The sequence below is a fragment of the Tinamus guttatus genome, unplaced genomic scaffold (assembly GCF_059628265.1).
Source record: "Tinamus guttatus ecotype Peru unplaced genomic scaffold, ASM5962826v1 Tinamus_guttatus_pri_ptg000497l, whole genome shotgun sequence".
NCBI lineage: Eukaryota > Metazoa > Chordata > Aves > Tinamiformes > Tinamidae > Tinamus > Tinamus guttatus.
Window position 1 is genome coordinate 2033175 of NW_028289031.1, and position 22595 is coordinate 2055769.

Here is a 22595-nt window from a genome sequence, read left to right on the forward strand (position 1 = left end):
TGGTATTTCAGCTTTACTTATAGATGGTCATTCTAAACCTTGATTTTAGGCCACAAAACTTGGAATTCGATCTAAATTTCAGCCACCAGCTTTCCAAGACATAGTCTGATGTATGAAAGACCATACTCGAACACCAAAATCCAGTTAACATGTGAAGATCTATGATCAGAGCATGACTATAATTTTGGGTGCGGAATCAGAGTCAGGCTTATCTACTTAATTACAATAATAAAATATGGTCATTTTTATCTGTTAAGCTAGAGCTTAGTCAAAGATCCCGTTGCATTTCCTACTGCATGGGAAATACAAACAACGATAGCCAAGACCCTTATCATCTGCAAGCAGCAATTCTTACTAGGTAAGAGAAATCTTGGAGGTGCTAGGATAAGCTTTTCTTGGCTGGGAGCTGATCCAGCCTTTTGTAGCTGAGTGCAGTGTCAGCCAACCCACTTAGACTTATCCAATTACACATGAAGTTGCTTGTACATCCAGCATGTGACACCTGCTGCCTGTTTCTCAGCGATTGTGATGTGTTTAGTGCTCACAGTACAAGACAAATACAACAAAAGGCTCAAACAGGAATCTAAGTTGCACATGCAGCAGTAAACTTCTCATAGGCAGGGTCGTCTTGAAAAGGAGAATGAGCATATTTCATATTATGTATTTACACAAATAGTTATCTTCGTTTTAATGAATGGCTCAAAACAGCAGCCTTCGTGGAGTGCGCTCAGAGTTCTTAGCAAATCTCTGTACCCAGACTTTATAGGTAGAACTATAGAGATGTAGTAATAACAAAACTGTGCAAATGGCCGTTGGCTTGATACCAGTTAGAGAAAGAAACCAAGCCAAATCAAAACCAAACCAAAACAAAAAAATTGAACTTCCCCCGGTTTTTGGAAGTTTGTCTTTTCCATCAGAATATGCTGCATCAGGTCCATCTCTAATTAGTTACTGTTGAAGTAGACTGGCAGGAAGACATCAGTGACAATAGGTTGGTTGTTTTTTTTTTTTGGTTTTTCTTTGAGTGTACATGATCACAGGTTTTCCTTAGAGTGTGCAAATCATATGATTTGAGGGAGTAGCTTCCATTTTGTGTTTCTTTCTGCTAAAAGGCATAAAATAGCACGACTCAGTGCATAAGCGTGAAAAGAAAATGGATGCTTTTATATGGATTTCTGGGAACATGAATTGCCCTAAAATGGAGTTTAGTATTTGATTCAGACATGCAGTCAGTTGGAATAATAAGTTGGATTGCAGCAGTGTACTTAACAACTTTACAGACTGGAGGGATATCTTCGGAAAGTGTTGAAACATAAATCAGCTAGAGAATGATTCTAGGAAAAGGAGATCTGGGCTAAGCAAATCTAAACGTGCACAAACCTGTCAAAATATGTTTTATTGTCTGCTGTATTATCCTTCTATGATTAATGTGAAATGGAAATATGTTATGGTGTGTGATATGTATGCATGTTGCAAATCCATTAAGAACAAGCCTTATATGATTTATTTCTATGAATGCCATATTAAATGCTAAAAATAGAGTCGATGTTAAAGCACAGGTGAAATCCAACAAAAACAAGGACAATTTGAGTTAGGACAGTCTTATATCAATTTTACTCACTCCCAGTAGGTTACTAATATAGACTTACACTAAGAATCCTATGCATGGTAGGCTGTGTTCTTCAGGAGTACACTCAGAGTAGAAACACTTTGGTATGGTGAAGATTTCAGAGAATTTAGCGTTCTGCTCTTTCCTTCTTAAAAATAAAATATTTTAAAATCTGATTTATGCAGCCTAAATCACTGATTTGGAATTTGGATTTTTAAGCCTGTCTGTGTCTTAGTAGAGTGTAAATAGTATGTAATCACTTGTTTATGCGGTATGCACTGCATTCCCAAGGGACCAAGCCTATGTTTTCATACAGAAATAATTTTTTAAATAATCAGCAAAATAAGGCAAAAGACAAAGGCTACGCTGAAAGCATCTTGCAAATAGTAATGATTTTATTCTCACAAATCTCCTGAGAAGAATTACTGTCAATCTGGACCTCATAATAAATTCTTATATTCACCATATTGTATTTTTGAAGCTCTTTGTGGGAGGTGATCGGACAAAATTTGTACAGAGACTACTTTTGGTGTGATGATCTTTGGTCATTTTAAAAGTAGGTTTTTTTTTCTTTTTTTCCATAGAGGAAAATTACTCTTTTTCTGTGAACCCTGTAGACAGAATCAAATCTTTTGGAGGACTGCAAGAATCTCATCTAAAAGGGAAGTCAGAATAGGATGCTATTACATTAGCTGATAGCTTCACAAGGAGAACAGGCTATATTACAACAAATTAAAAAGGTTTGTGCTTAAGCCAAAATATAAAGTCATTACTAAGCACTTTTGCTTAAGCAGTTTGATTTATGAAGGAATGTAACTTTGCAAAGCGATTACTCTGTAAGACTCAAAATATGACAGCAGTTTTAAAATGAACAAAAGACGTACTAAACCAGTAAATCCTCTAGCCCCAAATATTCTGAATCCCGCATCAGCATGGCTTTAGTGTGGCATCTCTGTGACTTGTAGTGCATGATTATAATCCTTTGGAATAAATTGACATTGAATGCAGTAACATCTTAAAGCTATTCAGGCAGCACATACAAATTGAGAAACTAAATTACAATCTGTGTCCAAGAATTCTCCTTTTTTTTTTTTTTTATGTGAAGTGTCTCTTAGGAGAGACTGAATTATTTGGGGAAGATTTCTTTTAGGGCAAGATTTAGGACACATTGAAAAGACTGAATCTTCTCCTTGAAAATAATTCAGGCTATCTACAGACCTTGCTTGTGGCAGCTCAGTCACTATAAACACCTTTAAATCTGAGCTGGATACTTTTTTAGCTTAAACAGAAGAGGATTAGAAGTAGGTGTTGCTCACTGAAGTTCAACAAGCAGAAGGTTAGCCTAAATTGCAGTAATGGTCCACTGGGGAGCGGTTGCCTATTTCAAAGGCCTGAAAGTAGGGCCTTGTGCCACTTCAAAAGTTTTGTCAGATGTTTTGTCCAACCTTTGCCTGCCTGGTCATGGGGGTAGGATCTCTCCTGATGTGTCTGTGAAGCCTAAGCAGATGTCTTAGAGATGCAAAGGGCATTAGGTATTCTGTTTAAGCTACTGAATGCCATTGCCAGACTCTCTAAGGTTTTGATGAGCAGGTTTCTGTGGGGTTGTATATCAGTAGGGTAGAGATGAGGACAGTCTGCAAAGAAAGGTGTTTTGGCATAGAAGCCTAGTGACAAGATGAGAAGCAATGGGCACAAATGAAAACACAAGCAGCTCTATCTAAACATAAGGAAAAAGCTTCACTTCTAGGGAAATGGAGCACTGGAACATGCTGCCCAGAGAGACTGTGGAGATCTCCATCCTCAGAGATATTCAGTAGCTGCCTGGATAGGGTCCTGGACAACGTGCTAGGCTTGAGGCAGAAGATTTAGACTAGATGATCTCTAGAGGTCCCTGCCAATCTCAGCCGTTTGGTGAGTCTATGATTTGTTCTTCCTCAGCTCTAGCATGTCTAGACCCAAGCAGGCTCCACACAGAGCTAATAGTTGTAGTAGTGGGAGGTGAGAGGAGGTGGCAATGGCAGCCACCCCAAGAAAATAAAAGCTTTCTGTAGTGTCCAAAGTTGTTATTTGACCATGAGAGTGGCATGACTGAATGCATGAGAATGTGCACACAGTTTGGAATGTTCCCAGTTTGCCCTCACCTGCAGAACAGCTGTCATGCTGTTCATTTCTTATTCCATAACTCACTTTTTACCTGAGCTTAGGATAAAAAAAGTCTCATTGCACGGGATTTCTCCTTTAGAGAAATCATGATCTTCTAAAGAAATACATGCTGCTACTTTGTTCAGGTTAGGTGATCAGAAACACTCAAGAACTGGAGTATTTCTGATGAGAAGTCTAACAACTTAGTGCAGTTTAACGAAAGAAAAGAAAAAGCTGAAATTAAAAAAATAACAACCCTCCCTGCACACCCGTTCGAATAACCTACCTCTAGAGACACAAAGTACACAAATGACTCAGGAATGAGTTTATATCAGTGTGTTATTACGCAGTAATCGTTTGTAATGTCTCAAGGCCTCTTGTGTACATCTTGCCCTAAAACTGATGACTAAGACCTTCACAATTTGAAGTCAGTAAGTCATTTGTATCTTCAGGTTTAAGGAATGCTTCTTCTGACTGCATCTGTAGAGAGGCAATTCAGTGTTTGCTCCTTCTGACAAGAAGGCTGTTTGCTCACTACCTATCAGGAGTAACCTAGGCCTCCAGCTGCTGTGTCATGTATTCTGATGTGCAGGGGATAGCATGTGTTTCAATTTGACCAGTGTGTCTTGAAAGTATCATCTGAGCTTCAAGCTTTTAGGTTTTAGAAAAATATCTGAGTGACTTATTTCTACAAGGTTTCCTTGCTGCAGGTCTGGTAGAGAAAGGGCTGGTCCTGGATATAATTAACCAGCGTATTATGGCCCCACACAGAAGGGAACTCCTTCACTGATTATAAACACAGCAAAAGCAATCCCTCTGCAGTAGAGAGAATGCAAAACAGAGTCATGCTCAGCCAAACCCAAACTGCTCTCAAGTCCAGCTTGTTGCATAAGTGGCAGTAAATCCTGGGCTGCTCCAGCTGTCTTTGGGCTGTGCTAGTTCAGACCTAGCTACAGTCAATTTCTCTGGTTCCCACCCCTTTGGCCACTGAGCAGAGCCAGGCTGAGAATTGATCTCTCTTTGTTTTGGGCATGGAGGCAGTTGAAATAGTGTTTGTTTGAAAATAACAAACAGTTTTTAACTACAGCTTACTGCTTAAAATACAGAAAGCTTAGTGTTTGCAGGAAAGCCACTGGGAAATGGGGTCTGGTTTTCAGTTTGGAATGGAACAACTGAGATGCCCTGCTCTGATCATATCTTTTAACCAGGAAGTGGAAGAGTTTACTTTTGCATATGGCTTTTTTCTCTTTTTTTCATCTTCTCTCTCCTGACCTTGTTTTGTTTTACTTTATTTTATTTTATTTTATTTTATTTTATTTTATTTTATTTTATTTTATTTTATTTTATTTTATTTTTAGATTCTGACAAGGTGTTAACTGATCTTCTTCTCCCAGACTGATGGACTCTGCCTTAGGTCATAAATGGGCCACAGCATTTTTGGGAGCACTTCTCATACAACTGGGGTTGTTCCAAAATCATCCTGTGCCAAGTGGAAAATAAAGCTGTCATCAGTCTAAGGTCAGTTCTGCATAAGGGCAGAGCAGCTCCTTCCTCCTGTTTTATTTCCTTTTAGTCTGTGGTCCATTTTTATTACTGGAGAATGTTTTCAAGGTTAGTGAAAACCCTTGTGCAGTACCTCTTGGCTTTGGATCTCAAATCTAAAGGAAACTTCTTACATTTGTCCACTTGGCTTGATTTTATTCTTCAAAGGGAAAGATAATTAACTTGTTGTGTTCATAGAAATTTTATAATAGAATTTTAGTCATACAAATGTTCAGCTATGTGGGGCTGTGTTGGGAGATCCAGTCTTTAGCTAAAAAGTAGTTGTTCAAAGCTGCTTTAGTCATTTTTGTTTTTCTTTTATTCAAAGACTACATTGCAGTACGGTGTGGTAGTCACTAGTCAGACATCAGTTGTCGTTGGCTTTATTTCCTAATTAGTAGTCCAGCTGTGCAAATAATTGACTTTTGTTTTTTTGTTTTTCAGGCCTAATCAAGAGTGTGGGGGACTGTTCCAGGTTAAACATTTGGTTTCATTTTAATTCATTGTTGCATAAAAAAAGTAAAGTGTTTTAAAAATCTTTTGAGACTAGAATCTTAATATACTGTTTTGAAAATCTTGAAATGAAATGTTTTGGTTTTTAAAGAATGCTTTTGGCTGTAACAATTTGTTGAGCTTGATGTGCATTTGTGATAGTCTGGGTAATCCACATTTGTATTTTGTTGGCAAACAGTCAGCTGAAATGCCTTCCCTATTTCTAATTACTTGTTTATATTATATAACTTGTTCAAATAAAGCCTTTGCCCATTGCTTGCTTGAAGAAGCTGTATCTAATACACCTGCAACATAAGGTTTGTTAAAATTTTACTTCCTCCCATCCCCCTCCCCACTTTTTTTTTTTTCAGATGTATTTGAAAATACATCTGTTACTATTTTTCAGGTTGGTACTAAAGCTGAAACAGCTGACTAGAAGCACTCTGCTTGTTTTCCTGTTCCTCCCTGCACTTTGTTACACAGGGCAGCTTGAGCAGGCAGTAGCTGAAAACCTGACCACTTGCTGAGATCCATCTTTCATTTATTTTATCTCCTTGCCTGCGTTTACGTCTGGTGACGTGGTAAGCTGAAGAAAGAAAGTTGAGAAGGTCAGTCTATTGTGTTGCCTCTGGAGCTTGTGTATTTGCCCTTCCTGAGTGTGTTTATTCTCTGAATCATTTGACACGCTGCACATTCTGCTCCAACATTCAGCCTATTGCAGACTTCATCTCCTTGCCTAAAGGCCATGAGTCCACGGGAGGAGAAACACAGTTTTAGGGTGCGTCAGCCTGGATTAAAATTCCAATGGCTCAAAACGTTCTAGTGTAACCTTATACTACTGGATCAAATTTGCTCAAGTTTTTTTTTTTTTTTTTTTTTTTTTTTTTTTTTGCTCTAGTGATATTAACTGCATTCTGGAAGCCTTTTTTGTCTTCTTGATTTGTGCCCCTAGCAGAGTTTGATTAAACCTCACCTAGTTAATGCAGTGGAAAGTCTGACAAAGCAAACAAGCATACAGAGCCGTGGAGTCATGGTTGGTTCCAGTCAGGACTGACTCTGCTAATGATCGACAGAACTGCCTGCCCTCTGGGATTGCACAACAGGATTCAGCTAATGAGTCAGGGGTGATAACACTGACTTTCAATTTGATGTAGCAAGGCAGAACTCCTCCAGACACTTTCTAGGGCACAGACTTTTCTCCTGATCTTCTAGGCATTCAGTAGATTCTGAGGCAGCTTGTGTGTTAACATTGCATACATGAGTTAGCCCTTGACTTGAAGAAGGAATCAATTTTGCTGATCGAGTTGGTATGGATGAGTGTTATATTATCCAGGGAAGGGACAGAAGCTTTGTTTCACAGAATCACAGAATGATTGGAAGGGACCTCTAGAGATCATCTAGTCCAACCTCTTTGCACGAGCAGAGACACTTAAAGCACGTGGCACAGGGTGGTGTCCAGGTGGGTTTTGAAGGTCTCCAGAGAAGGAGACTCCACAGCCTCTCTGGGCAGCCTGTTCCAGGGCTCTTCCCACCCTCATAGTAAAGAAGTTCTTCCTCATATGGAGATTAAACTTACTATGCTTCAACTTGTACCCATTACCCCTCGTCCTGTCACTGGCCACCTCAGAGAAGAGCCTGCCTCATTCTCGCTGCAATCACCCCTCAGGTACTTGAACATGTTGATCAAATCTCCACTCATTCTTCTCTTCTCCAGACTAAACAGGCCTAGCTCACTTAGTCTGTCCTCAGACGATAGATGCCCCAGTCCCTTAATCATCTTCGTGGCTCTCCACTGGACTCTCTCTAGAAGCTCAGTGTCCCTCTTGTACTGGGAAGCCCAGAACTGCGATCTCATCAGAGCTGAGTAGAGCGGCAGGATCACCTCCCTCGACCTGCTGGCAACACTCGTCCTGATGCAGGCCAGGATCCCATTCTTTTCCCTTTTCCACTTCTTCTATCTAAACTCTTCCCGGGATCAGTTTGGTGGAGCTTACCATTACAAGTAGCCATCCTTCATCTCCTGCTTCTACCCAGGGAGAATCTCTCTCTCGGGTGTTATGTTATATGTCAAAGGCTTTATTTCTTCAGATATATGGAATTATTATTTTCTATATTTTCCTTTTATATTTCCAACTGGAACTGAACCTAAATGCATTAGGTTCCCAGCAAGTACATCTCATCTCAGGCATGTGGCAATCTGGATGTGCACAACCCTCTCCTTGCTCTATATGCTGATCCTGCAGTATTTCTTGTTTGCTGAGTCTCTGTTTTAACGCAGTGGGTGAGTGGTATGGGAGATTGACTGAAGTCTTGCCATTTTATTGCAGGGTAGAGCGAGCTGCTTACCAAGCAGGTGGCAAAAGGAGTGCTGTGGCACTGCCATCTGTTTCAGCACTGCCTGCTCAAATTCACCCCCTCCTTGGTAGGCCACTGCTGCCGAATCAAAGCATGAAAGTGGCTAATGTTATAGGGACTGTCAAGAAAAACCCTTGCTCTAGCCTGAAGAACTGGCAGAAACTGTAACAGTGACTGTTCTTCAGCCGCTGGTCTTCTTGATATATTTTCCACACTTTCATTTTAAAAGGCTTTGCTACCTTGCTGATCTATACACCACTGTGTAAGTACAGATCCACATGCTCTGATAAACTGTTGTGTGGCACAGAGATGGACTCTGACAACATAGAATAGTCTCCTGTTTTTTTAAGCATTCTATCAGCTTCCTGAGATATACACAGGAGCTGATTGTGTCAGGCACTATCAAGGCAAATGGGAACTCCATAAATAATCTTCCATGCAGCTATAGGCAGTGACATATGTATCTGTGGACCACAAAGTCTTTGCCAGCAGCTAGCATTTAAAAACTAAAGGGAGGGAAAAAAAAAAAGATATAAATTTCCTTTCCTCCTCTTTTCAGTTTACAGAAACCGGTTATATGTCTACAGACCACATAATGCTCTGAGTATGCTCTCCATGCAGTGCATCTTTTTGTGTGATTGAAATACGAACAGCCACATTTGGGCACACAAGAAATTCATTATCTTAATGTATTGTCCGGTTTATATGACTCCCAGTTTGTATACTTGGCAGTTTAATCAAGAAATGTGCTACAGAAGGTCAGCTTACCAGGGATGGTTCAGGCAGGTAATGTAGATTCCCTCAGCCTCTGTGGGTAGGAAACTTTTGCAGCTTCATATCTGTAAGCAAACAGAACAAATCCAGTTTTGGGAATGCTGTATCTCTTATTTCTTAATATCTTAATGATTTAAAGATAATGTCTGCATTTATTGCCAGACAACTTTTGTTGAAGCCTCAATGTAGTATAACATGCTATTTGCATGATAGGGTGGCTCTTGTTGACTCTTCACCTCTTTGTGGTCACTTGCAAACATCACATAAAGAATGTAGTTTCCCTTTTAAGGATCAAAACAAATAACATGGCATGAATTTCATCTCTTCTACTGGAGTTTTGAAAAGCACATGATTGCTTTATAATAGTGTCAAGTTTCTAGTATCTGTCAAAATGTCATCACATTTTTCTCACAAAATTAAGCCTTCTCCCAGCACATCAGTGGGAGAGCGTCTGAGATAAAATTCCCTAGTTTTCTGTGCTCCAGTCAAGTTTTCTAAAAAAAACATATAGCAATGTAATTTATTACAGTCTTGATGACTTGTCTGCAACTCGTTTTCAACTTTTCACACTTGGAACCATAAATGTGGACTTCCTGCATCCTTTCATGAGCTGGGCAGCAGGTGAACAGGAAGTTGACATGAGGAAAGGGAAGCAGAAGAGTTAGAGAGCAGCCAAGGTCTGGTCAGACGCTCTGTTAGGGTCAACTACAAGTGAACTTGATCCCAATTGGATCACCTGGACAATGTCATGGCAGTTAACATGTTGTGTAATTAGGCTGAATCACCAGGAAAGTATATTCTGGGACTGGGAAATTCTTTTGGAATAATTGCATTTTACCGGTGGCTATTTGACAGTGAGCTACAAGTGTATGCCTTGGGGTGGATCAAAATGGAGTAAAGGGTACTTTATGGCAGTGGAGAAAATTGAGGATGCAAGAAGAGGATTTCAAGAGCTGTTGCTACAGATTGTAAGAGTAGCTGGCTTGGATTTTGGTCCAATTTTGGTCTCACAAAGTCTGTATTGTGAGTTACATCAAATCAGTTTAATAAAATCTTGTCTTCTGGGCTTAACATCAATCAACTTTCAGTAGAAGCTTTCCAGGGAAAAGGGTTTCGGTATTTCTGTTTTGTTGGGTTTTTTTGTTTGCTTGTTTTTAACACAGAGTCACTTTTCAGTTGCTTTTAAACTACTGTACCAAATGGTTTGAGTGTAGTTTGCAGTTGCTTGCATGTAATATGTTACTTAATGTCAGAGAGTTAAAAGCATTGTAGCATCATCTAGAGGCCAGACGTAAACTACAGTGCGTTGTTAGTCTTTCAGTTGAGTAAAACACACAGATGGATGTTAAAAGATACAAGCAGGGTTTACCAAAGAATATATATACCAGAAAATAGATGTTTTCCAATGAAATTCTAACTAGCTAGGTACCAGTGCATAAAAGCATGCACTATATATCGGTAGACGTGTTTGGGCAAATTTGATTTTTTTTCATCTAAACTTGTAAATAAATAATAAAAAGTGATAAAATAACTTATAATCTGAGTTCCAATTTGATGGACAGCTGGCAAATGAAATAAAGACACAAGTCCTATGCCCTGTTGAGCAATTGCAACATGTGACAGATTTGATTTGTGTTGCCGCTATGTGTCTCAAGTTTATTGTTTTATTTAATGTTTCTCCTTTTAGTTAATATACAAAGAATAAGCTTCTTTGTTTCTATTTGCAAGTAGTAAACTTATCTGTAAATAAGCCATTTGAGGGTTTAATATTCTCTTGCCAGTAGATTGCAGAGCTTTGGAAAGTTATCGGAAGCACACACATAGGTAATAGGCAGAAAAGTGGCTTTTTGTCTTCAACAAAGTATTTAAATGGGCACCTCCACTTGCCATGCAGGGGTATTCAGAGGATTTTCCTGAAGCTCACTTGAAAGTTGTTTCTAACCTAGTTTTATTACCTTCCTGTCTTCATTCAAGTAACCAGAGGTGCTTTCCAATTTTCAGAAAGTTGCATCATCTCTGTTTCGTATGTATGGAAACTGAGCAGATGCTGACTTATTCAAACTGCTCAAATTGATTTGGTGAGTGGGTAAAGTTGAAAATTCAGCTGCTTCTCTCGTGCCTTATTCCTGTATTCCAAGGCCTGCTGGCCCAATAAGAGTATAGGTTGATATGGCTGAACAAATTAATGATCTGCAGATGTACATGAGTCTAGAAATATAAATGCAGGAGTACTGGCCTGTTATACAGATTTACGGCCCTTTAAAGCTAATGTTTCTTACTGGGACATAATGTCTGGCTCAAATTAGAAAATCTCATGAGATGTCAATGCTGCAGATTGTTATATTACATTGACAATCTCTTGAGGAGATGGGCTGTTCTTTTTTCAGTCTGGACAAACGAAATAGGCCAGCTGAGATAGCAACCAATGAGCAATTACCAAATAGGAGAAACTAGAGAGAGACAGGGCAGACTATCTGAAGTACTTTCCTAAGCTTTTTACTTTGTGTGCTATTTTAGATCGGGTTAATACCTCTGAAAGGGTCAGCGGCAGGGGAGGTTCTTCTACTTCAATCCCACCAAACATGTCAGCACAAGAATAACTTTTTTGCTGTTTTGGAAGCTAAAGACCCATCTGTGAAATATTCTCCTCTTTAAATGTAAAGCTTTCATCAAAACAGATCTCACCATCTGACAGCAATTCTGCATGTCCTAAAAAAGTTAGCTCCTTCAGATTTCAAATGAAACGGCTTTTGTTGGAGCCTTATTTCCCAGAAGAAAACTGTGCGTGTGCAGGTATCTGTTTGTTGACCCAACAGAGTTTTGGTTAATATCATGCGTGATGCTCAGGTAAAGCAAGCCTGTTCCACGTATTGATATAAAATCTCTCAAAGAATTGAAGTCCAACCAACAGATTATTAAACAAATAGCCATAGTTATAGCGAAGACTTTGAAAGCCGGAATTTGTGAAAGGAAAAGAGAATTTGAGCTTGTTATACATAATTACATCTATTCAGAATTAAAAGGACATGTACAGGTCTTTACATATTCAAGTTTAATCAGGTGAGTAAATATACTGAATTAAATAAAAGCTTATGTTAGGGTCCTTGTTTAAAGCATGGTCTAATTTACATTTTTTGTAAGTGCATTTCAACTTCCTTTTGTGAATTCAGAACATTAAAATGATATGTGTAGAAATGTTTCTTCATCTGTAGGGTTAATATGAGAATACATTAAAAAAAAAGCAATTAGATTCTAAAATTAGCATGTCATTTTCTTTGCCCATATCTTTTCCTTTCCTTGGGAGATTCCCTTGGAAAATTCCATAATTAACTCTTTGCCATTTTAAATCAGACTTTCTCTGGGTGTCATGGTGGACGACAAGTTGACCATGAGGCAGCAGTGTGCCCTCATTGCCAAGAAGGCCAGTGGGATCCTGGGGTGCATTAAGAAGAGCATCTCCAGCAGGTCAAGGGAGGTGATCCTACCCCTCTACTCAGCCCTGGTGAGGCCGCATCTGGAGTATTGTGTCCAGTTCTGGGCTCCACAGTACAAGAGGGATGTGGAGCTGCTGGAGAGAGTCCAGCGCAGGGCTACAAGGATGATCAGGGGCCTGGAACATCTGCCCTATGAGGAGAGGCTGAGGGAGCTGGGCCTGTTCAGCCTGGAGAAGAGAAGTCTGAGAGGGGACCTGATCAGTGTCTATAAGTACCTCAAGGGAGGCAGTGAGGAGGATGGTGCTGGCCAGAAGGTCACTTGCGAATTTGGAGCTAAAGGTTGGATCAAAAATATGAGAATGTGCAGATGTTTTCATTGTTTTAGAAATAAATGGAGAAAATAAATAAACATAAACATATACAAACACATGTATATGTATATATGCATATGTATATATGCACACATATAAATCACAAAGTTGTAAATTTTATATCTAACAGAACAACTTTTTGCTTTTTTAGGAATACTATACTGGTGTATTAATAGTGATATCTGTGCCATATGGAGGAACATTGCACTCCACATACCTTCATTTAGTGAGTACTTACTCACTAGATCTGTCTCTAGTGTTGCTTTTTTTCTCAGAATATTTTTTTTCTCCTTCTGTAGATGCTTTTGGAACTGGTTGCAAGGGCAAAAGTGAGGATTACTTTACATGGGATCTATGAATCAGGAGTTATTGCTGAACTGGCCAAATACCTTTGGTGATACGGTAGCTGTATGAGCTGTTTGACATAAAGGTAAGTCCTAAGGATGGAGGCAAAAGTGACAAAGGAGGAAAATGCATCTTGAAATTTACTCTGGCACTCGTATTGAGAGAACTTCTTTGACTTCACATAGGGAAAGGATCCACCTCGTTGTCAGCCTTCATGAGACCCTGCTGCCTTCCCGCTGAAGGCAGCAATCTATCAAATCTTTATTTGCTACCATTTCATAGGACATTTTTCCTTACTGAAGTTATGCACCTTAGTTTTACCACTTCAAATCCTACATCAGTTTAGCTAGCCTTGGGCTTTCTGAAGACTTTAATAATACTGGAAGGTCCTTGACTAGGTATGAATTTGTGGTTGTATTTTTTAATGTTAGTGTAAAGGCTGGTGCAAAAACATTCATTTTTAAGACATCATTACCAGCAAGCTAGACATATAGAACATGGAAATATATATCAGTTAAGAAAAAAAAAAAAAACACTTTCCAATGTTGTTAAAACAATTAGATTGAAATTGGAAATAACTACAATCTATAATAAAAATGTAGCATTGTTGTGTAGAATGTCATTGATTCAAAATGCTGTGCCAGATCTTAGATGGCTATAGATAATTATCCCATCTATAAACACACAAACACTGGAATAAAAAGCAGATGCAATTCCAGTCTTTGGAAGATTTGCTAAAACAGCACAGACATACACTGCTGTAGCTGGAGTGCTCAAAACGCAAAAGAAACATAAAACATTTTGTAGTTTTGGGAACATTATCAGAAAGAATAAAAGGTTTTCAATTTGAGAACTGTAACATTTCTCTGTTTTCATCTTATTTTGTAGACATATTTGTTTTAGAAGTATCTCCTTACTTCTTAATGCACCTTTGCTGTCTCCAGCTAAAACTATTGCTTATGCAAGAAATGACTACCCTACTATCCAAAGCTCTTATTCAACAAGCTCGAAATATATATTTCTCTTACTGTGCATTAAGAGCTGCAAATTTTTGCTGAGTGGGACATAAGCCAAACTTTAGCTGGAATACACTTTCCCTTTGGGCATAGTTGCTTACCGGTAGCTGATAACAGATATCCAATGGCCAAAAAGGTCTACTCTGAAACTGAGTCTAAGTGAATTTAAATTAGGAAACATCTTAAAGTTCCCCTGCCCTTCTCCTTCTCTTTTGACTGCTAGACTTCAAGTAATTTGAGCACTGCGTGGTCTGTGTTTAACAAGCTGTGGCACTGGTGACTCTCCACCGTGTGTTCCATTCCTGGTGCCTCCAGCAAATAGAAAGAAGCAAATACAAAACAGTGTATGTAGGTTATTTTAGTGCATGTGGTTTTAAATGGGGATTTGCACCTAGTGAAAACAGAGAGGTTTCTGTTAAAATTATTATCCAGAAGAGCAAAACTATAAGGTTTTATCATATTAACTGCTTATTAGAGAAAGACTACTGCTGCAAAGTCTTACCCCCTGTTCTCCTTTAAAAAGCCAGAACTGGAGCTGTGAATAGCCGTTCTATCTGTTTAATCAAGATATGTAGAGATAATCAAGATAAATTGATGAAAATTTGATACATTTAAGGAAATATCAGTAAGGTGTAGCAAAGTAAACAAAATCAAAATCTCAAAGTACTTCATGATTAATGCTGAGCTAATAGAAAGTCTAATAGCACAGGAAAACTTGATTGTGCCATGTGGGAGGCACACATTATTATATTACCTGAAAAATTCTGTCCAACTTTTGATTTTTATAGGGTAAGTTAGACCTGACTAATATTACGGTTTATAATATCTAGAGAGTTAAATTGAACCTATTAATATTTAAGTTAAAATATATCATTAGAAAAAAATCTTCAGGCTAGGATTTTAATAGAAAAAATAAAATTAAAGAGAATGAAACCAAAACTGCTTAAAATGCATGAGTTGGACCATTCTATGGAAAACCACATCGAATTGGAGTCCTTCCTTATTGTTACATATCATTCCAAACACATGTTTTTTCCATTTCTGAGATTTGTATAATAAAATATTAATGGAGGAATGAAGTGACTCCTTGAGGGAAAGGAAGGACATTACATATGGGAACTTACTTTACAATGCTGTGAGACCTTGGGAGCAATCTTGCTCCTAACTTCACGCGAGTAGGTCATACACAAAGCCTCTCTGAGGGCTGCTGAATTCACAAATCTGTTCTGCAAGAAGCAACCTACAGGATCATGAACCAAAGCATCTTGAAGCATGAAGCATCTTAGGGTTTTAAGTACAGTCTATTTTGCTTCTAGGTTCTTTAATTTAACATATGCTAATATAATACATATCTCATTATTATAATTTTGATCTTTTTGCTGCCTGAGTTATTCTAGAGATGGATTTGGAGGTAGCTCCTGTTACTTGTGTTCTGCATGTAGTCGCTGTTATGAAATAAAGGTACTCAGTGCAGAGTATCAGCAAGCTTAGATTGCATCAACAGTCTCTGACCAAAGTCTGTACTTCCTACAGCTACAGTAAGGTGTGATGTCATGAACCCTTCTCTCTTGGAGCGTTCAGAAAAAAAAAGAAGTCCTCGTTTCCATGAAATACCATATTTTGATCTGAGGCCTAAGTAGCTGGGGTTTTTTTCGTGAGATCTGTGAGATCTGTGAGAAATGTCTATGAGATCTGTTTAATCAGATGATACCAGATACTTTTAACTTTTACTGTCTGAATGTGGTTATATCTTCTGTCTGCTGTAAAAAAAAAATAAAATAAAAAAGTTCCCATGGGAAATAAAATGTAAATCAGCAAGAGTGAACTACTGGAGAAGATTACATAAATTTACCATAATTTGGAATTCCTAATATGTTCCTAAAAGATAAAAATCTGTAGTGATAACTCTAGTTTGATTCAGTTGATCATAATTTCCTCTTAATCATCATACTCCCTACAGGGCTCTACAGTAGTCATAACCCACATTTTTCTAATACAAAACTTGTGTTCCTCAAATGGATGCCTTCTTTGGAGAGATGTCACTTTATATCATCCCTCATCCCAGGACACTGCAACATGAGAAGATTCTCCCAGACCTGCAGTATAACATGAAAAAACTTTGAAGTCTGAAAATGCTTTTATCAAACTTTTTAATAAGAAAAGACACTCTGTAGAATTAAACACCTGTATTATGCATTCTTATTATAGAAAGTAGATATATGAATTGTACTTAGCTTGGTGATTATTGTTTTAAAGAGATTATTTCTTCAGTAATGGTGCCCTAAAAGTAATTTCTCAGGCTGGTTTTAACAACAGTAGGTATAAATAGTAATTTAATTATACTTAGGAGAGATTTATAGCTCTGATTACTACTGCTTTAAAATTGCAAAGGGACTGACATGAACAATCAACACATCCCATGCTGTGAATTCTTCTTGCTATTGTAAAAACTACCTGCCAATTGCTTGTCTGCAGAAGGATATGCCATGAGGCACATATTATTTCAGGAATTAGCGATACATGTGCATAATGTATGCATTTTGTTCAATGCTAAGACGTAAAACCTGGAAATTATCAAATAGAGGAGCTTAGATTTCACATTCAATAGTTGTTTCTTTTGTTTTGTTTCATCAGATATTTGTCTCTCTTTCTGGATATGTCAACCAGCTTATTATGCAGGATTTGTCATCCCTGTATGAGTTACCCACAGACAGAGAAATGATATTAAAGACCCATTACTGAAGTTACAAAGTTAAGCACATTTGTTTGAAACATTAGATCTAAAGATGCCCTATGTATAACACTTAATAATGATTTTTAGTTACATATTATGAACCTCTAAAATTCTCATATTATGAGTTCATATTATGAACCTCTAAATTCTAGCCTTATTGTCTACCCCTGCTTTCATAAATAAAACACAGAAAGTACATAGACTTGAGCATTGGTTTGAAGCCACCCACACCATGTAACTGTTAGCATGACATTTCCCCCCACCCTCACATGCTTTTTATTCAAGATGTAGAATATTTTCACAGTCAAAGCCTGGACATAATCTGGGGGACATATCAGCCCAGGGTTGGTTCCTAATAGATAATTAGGATGCAGCCTATTTTTGGTGTCATTTTGGGAGTGAGAAGGATAGGTTTTCCATGAGAATATGAACAGTTTTGTCCCCTGCTCTAAGCTAGAGAACAGTGCCTGGACAATTTAATTAGTAGTATAGCTACTCACATACTTTTTGGGGAAATTATTATAATAAAGATTATTACAGGGAAAGGGATTTCTCTATAGTATTCTGTGCCTCCTCCTCTGAACTTGCTGTGAAAGTAGGAAGTTAATTGCAGAAAAAAGTAGTATCAAGTAGTGAGCTACAGCAAGTACTACAAGAAATACTGAATAGTAGTGCATTAGCTCACATCTGATGCATCCTGATTCTTGAATGAGATAAGGAAAATGTCTCTGGAAAAATTAGGTTGCCTAGGCATCTGCACAAGTGGCTTAAAGAAGTTGGCCATGCCTCAGCCAATTCCTTTTCCTAAAAAGGAGAAGTATTTTGACAAATTTATCACTCAATGAGTTTTGTTCTTTGTGTGCATGTATAATTTCTTGATGTTTTGGAAGAGACCAATGGTCCTCTACAGAGTGGTTAATCAGAATGGTTTAGATGAACTGGTCAGTTTTCTGCTCATTTAGCTAATGGAACAAGTGGTTGTGAGTTGTCCTTTGTGAATGATCACTGGATGAGCATAAGATATTTTGATAATGGCATTTGTAATGGCCAAAAAATGTTGGATGCTCGGCTTCACCTCAGACTCTGGAGGAGCTTGTTCTCTAGTGGGCACGAACTTTTCTATTCTTTCCTTTCCAACTTGATTCCCTTTTCTCATCTAAACTGTTTCTGTCATGTCTCAGTGTCCTTGCCAAGCATCATCTCCAGCCTCAAACTCTCCTAACTCGTGAAAGTCTCATTTTCTCCGTCTTTTGCTTTTCCACATTTTCCCAGTTCCTCTGTTTTTACTGTACTTGCCTAGATATACCTTCATGCTTTTTTTTTTTTTTTTTTTTTTTTTTTTTTTGCCCCACTCTCTCCACTTTACTATTCATTTGTGTTTCTTATCCCTTTTGCATGAGAATTAGATGGTTTCCTGCTGTATACTGCTAGCAGGGGGATTTACTGAGAGTGGGAAAGACAGGTAGTTGGTCACAGTTCCAGCCATTACAGCAAAATTCTGGCTTCACCAGCAGCAGCCTTGGGCTGCAGCACGTTCATTTACATTGCACGTGTGCAGCCCAGTGAGCCTGGGGGTCTCTGAGGGAATGGAACATTTTCATCTACACCCTGGGGGAGGCACATGTGCAGCCCAGTGACTACTACCAATTATGAAAGCCTCAAGGACTTTCAGTCACCTTCAGAAACTTTTAGTTGATAAAAACTCGAGTTTCTAATGACTATGTATAAGCTGAAGTTTTACTTCTTCTCTCCCAGAGCTTATATCTTCACTGAAGCAACAACAGAGGGCATATCACAGTTCCAATGAGTAGGGACTTTTCAAAAAACATATGCCTGGGATGTTTTAATAATATTTTCTTCATTGCTAGAAGCAGATAGATCTTTTTAGGGGAAATTCCTATTCCGTCTTTCCTGCAAATAATATGGCTAGCTTCTGCAGTGCTCCATTTGGGGAAAACTTTCTTTCCTGGCTTCTTCAGGCCATCTCATAAACTTTTAAAAGGATTTAATTAACTAACTTTGTTCTTGTAATAAAATTACCTAACTTCCTTCATGTCTTCCCATCTAACTTCAGTATGTTCTCAGATTTCTTCTGCGCTGCCACTCTTTGGGCTGTGTGGTCATGAGCAGAGGTGATGTATTGATATGATTAAGTGAAATGCACATAGTTGATTAGTTTTTCATTGGGCAGCCACCCAGAGCACTGAAACTATAGAGTGGGAATGCAATACTGAGGAAAACTTTGCCTAGAGATTCCAAAATGGAGAAAAGAATCTGCCAAGTGCAAATGAAAACCATTTGGTCTGAATGTTAGGGATAATTGCCTCCTTCATTCACCAGGTTTAGACATAGTCTGCATTGCTTGGATGTTTATTTTGTATCATATTCTGGTTCTATTGTTTGGCTCTTTTGTGCAAGTCTCATCAAGCATGCTTGCTGAGCAATATCACACACATGGAACAAATCTCTGTCAGATCCCTAGCTCTTCATATATTATACAAAGATCTGTTTCTCTCCACAAGTCAGTTTTACAGTGTTGTCATTTTTCTGAATTCAGTGCTATCTAAGGTGGAAATAAGACAAGAGCCGTGATAACTATCCTTTAAAGAAAGGTTTCTTCACTTTTTCTTCTGTACCCCTCCACACCTGCAGAACTTCGAGGGAAAATTATGGGCAAGAATACCTGCACTAATAGCAGCTACCCTACATGCTCTAATGTGCCTCAGGGAAGTGAGCTCTTGTTCATTATTTTTAAAAGCAAAATTCAGATAGTAAATGACATTGCATTCACATGTGTGGCTGTACAGCCATACACATGTACATGGACACATATACACGTATGTGCATGCTTTCACACAGACTTATGTGAATGTATGAGTGCACACACACACACACACACACACATTCAAAGATTCAGGAGAACCTGCCTTTCTGCCTGTTTTTATCCTTTCTAAGGTTAGCAAAGAAGGTTTTTTATAGCTTTTCTTACAGAAGATGCAGAGGACAATTCTGTTCCCCTATGCTCTGGGAAACAAGAGGAAGAGACCTTAAGATCTTTTATCCCAAGTCCTAAGGAAGGGTCTTACAGTGTTCTCATCCTTATTTCTCCAATCTCTTTTAAGAAAACAGCTTATTGTTGGAAATATTTTCCTAATCTTTAGCCTGCATCTCCCTGACTGTAATTTAAGCATATTTTGACATAGTGCTATTGGATTTCCCCTTGTTATATTTAGAGAGTTATTAATACTGATTTAAGTGCAGGAATTTGCACTACTTCTTTCTGAACTCTTCTGTTTTTCAGAGCATTTCTCTGACTGGTGAAAATCTTTTCCATACTGATCTTATTTTCAGAAATGCCTGATGCCCCACATTAGTTTACTGCTGTTTTCAAATGTTACAAAAATGTTCCCTACACAGTTGCCCAGGCCATCAATGATACATTGACCCCCTCAAAGACAATATTTGGAAAACACTTCCTGTTAGACGGTGTACGCTGATAACCACACTCTCAACATAGCTTTCAGCCAAATGTGCACTCATCTCAATTTCTTCTAGACTGTACTCCTAAATGTGCTCAAAAAGGTTTGGTAAGAGAGGGACTAAACTCTAAAGTCAAGATCTGTAGCCTTTCTACAGGTACTTGCAGAAACAGTGTGTTACTCAACATAATCTATCATCTATCACCGTTAATTTACTTTTCACCAAAAGGTGAAAGAAGACTTTCATTGCTTGATTATTAATATGATTACTTCAGTAGACTAAGGGGGCAAAAATAAGGACAAGAATAGAATCATAGAATCATAGAATGCTTAAGATTGGAAGTGACCTCTAGAGGTCATCTAGTTCAACCCCCCTGCACACGCAGGGTCACCTAGAGCACATAACACAGGATTGCATCCAGGTGGGTTTTGAAGATCTCCAGAGGAGACTCCACAACCCCTCTGGGCAGCCTGTTCCAGTGCTCTGTCACCCTCACTGTTCATAAATTTTTCCTTAAGTTCCTGTGGAACTTTTGGTGCTTCAGTTTCCGGCCATTACCTCTAGTTCTGTCGGTGGCCACCACTGAAGAGAGGCCAGCACCATCCTCCTCACTGCCTCCCTTGAGGTACTTATAGACACTGATCAGATCCCCTCTCAGCCTTCTCTTCTCCAGGCTGAACAGGCCTCTCCTCATAGGGCAGATGTTCCAAGCCCCTGATCATCCTTGAATAAACTTGTCCAAGAATAAACTTGTCCTTCCTATTGCTCGTGCATTATCAGCATGGTAGAACAGTCTGTTTATCACAAGCCCATTCAGAACTTCTAGCAGAGTTAAAGACATACTCATGTCAGACAGCTATACAAGGAATTGCTTTTTTTCTGTGGGAATCTTGTGTATAGAGAGCTTTAAGAAAGGTCCTTTTCTTGCTTATGATCTTTTTTTCTGTTTGACTTAACAATAGAAAAAATTAAGGTCCTAAGAGGAGTATATGAAACAATGAAATTTAAGCACTACGTACTGCTGTAGAGTGACTTATTTTTATAAAATGAGGTGGGAGTTTACAACTTTTGTCCACTTCAAAGTTCACTGGTAAGCTATGTTCTTGTAATAAGGTATTTCTGTGCTGGCATTAACGATTGCAGGTGGCAGTGAAACTCCCATGGCTTCTATTACTTACCCATGTGTAAAGAAGAAAAGAATCAGTCTGATTGCCTTCTTTTTCTCTTAAAGCACTTACTTGTTTGCTGCTGGGCATATGAAATGCGGGCCTTCTGTACTAAATTATACAAGTAACACCTGACACTTCATGTTACCAATAACAGAAAGCTCATGTTCATACTTCTGACTCAAATTGTTGCCATTTCAGAAGTTTGGTTCTGCAAACTTAGATCTTTATTTGGTGAAGTGCTTTAATTTGTGCTTCATTTAAAGTCTGTGAATAGCCCATTTTTTTCCCAGTGAGGTTATTTGAGTGTTTAAAGAATGCTAAGTTTGTGTGCCTCAAGTACTTTGCTGGAGTAATTATTGTTCTTCTCAAACGAGGAAAGATGCTATTAAAATTATCCATTTCATTTACAAGGCAGAAATTTAAGTGTCAAAGTATCCTCATATTCTTGAGCAGTTTGAAGTTTATTTGTACCTCTGCTGACAGAAGCTTGGTCCTTTTTGACAAATGCGTTCTGGATGGTAATGATGGCGTAACCGTGAATCTTTGTTTTCTGATGCTTAAATTCTTTGATTTGGTGCGTAGACCGTTCTTATTTATTTCTATGAAAACATAATCTTCATAGATAAACTTAGTTTTCACATATCCTGCTGAATTCACATTCTCATTTTTGAACTTATTCTATGCTAAGGCCCCCAGAGGGCTGATGGGATGGTTTGTTTACATTTGTTGGATCCATAAGCATCACTCTGAAATGTGATTTCTGGGGACTGTGAGTCATGATTGCATTTTCTTTTTGTCTGGTATGATGTTAGAGTCCATTTATTAGTACTTATTGCTGTACACTTATTGCTGTTTACAAGATTAACCTGTGTGTATGGATTATATCGTTATTTTAAATCTCCTTGCCTGCATTGCCTGGTTGCATTGGAACACTAAGAAACTCATGGGATCTGTATCTGCTGAGCTATACTTCAGCGATTTGGATTATTTCATTGCTTTTTGTTCCTCAGTTAAATTACCTCAGAAATACCAGTATCTTTGAGGAACAAATCATTTTTCTAACATAAGGAAGTTCCTTAGTAAGAGCTCAAGATTTTTCATCTTACTGTGAGGATTGCTACCAGTGAATAGC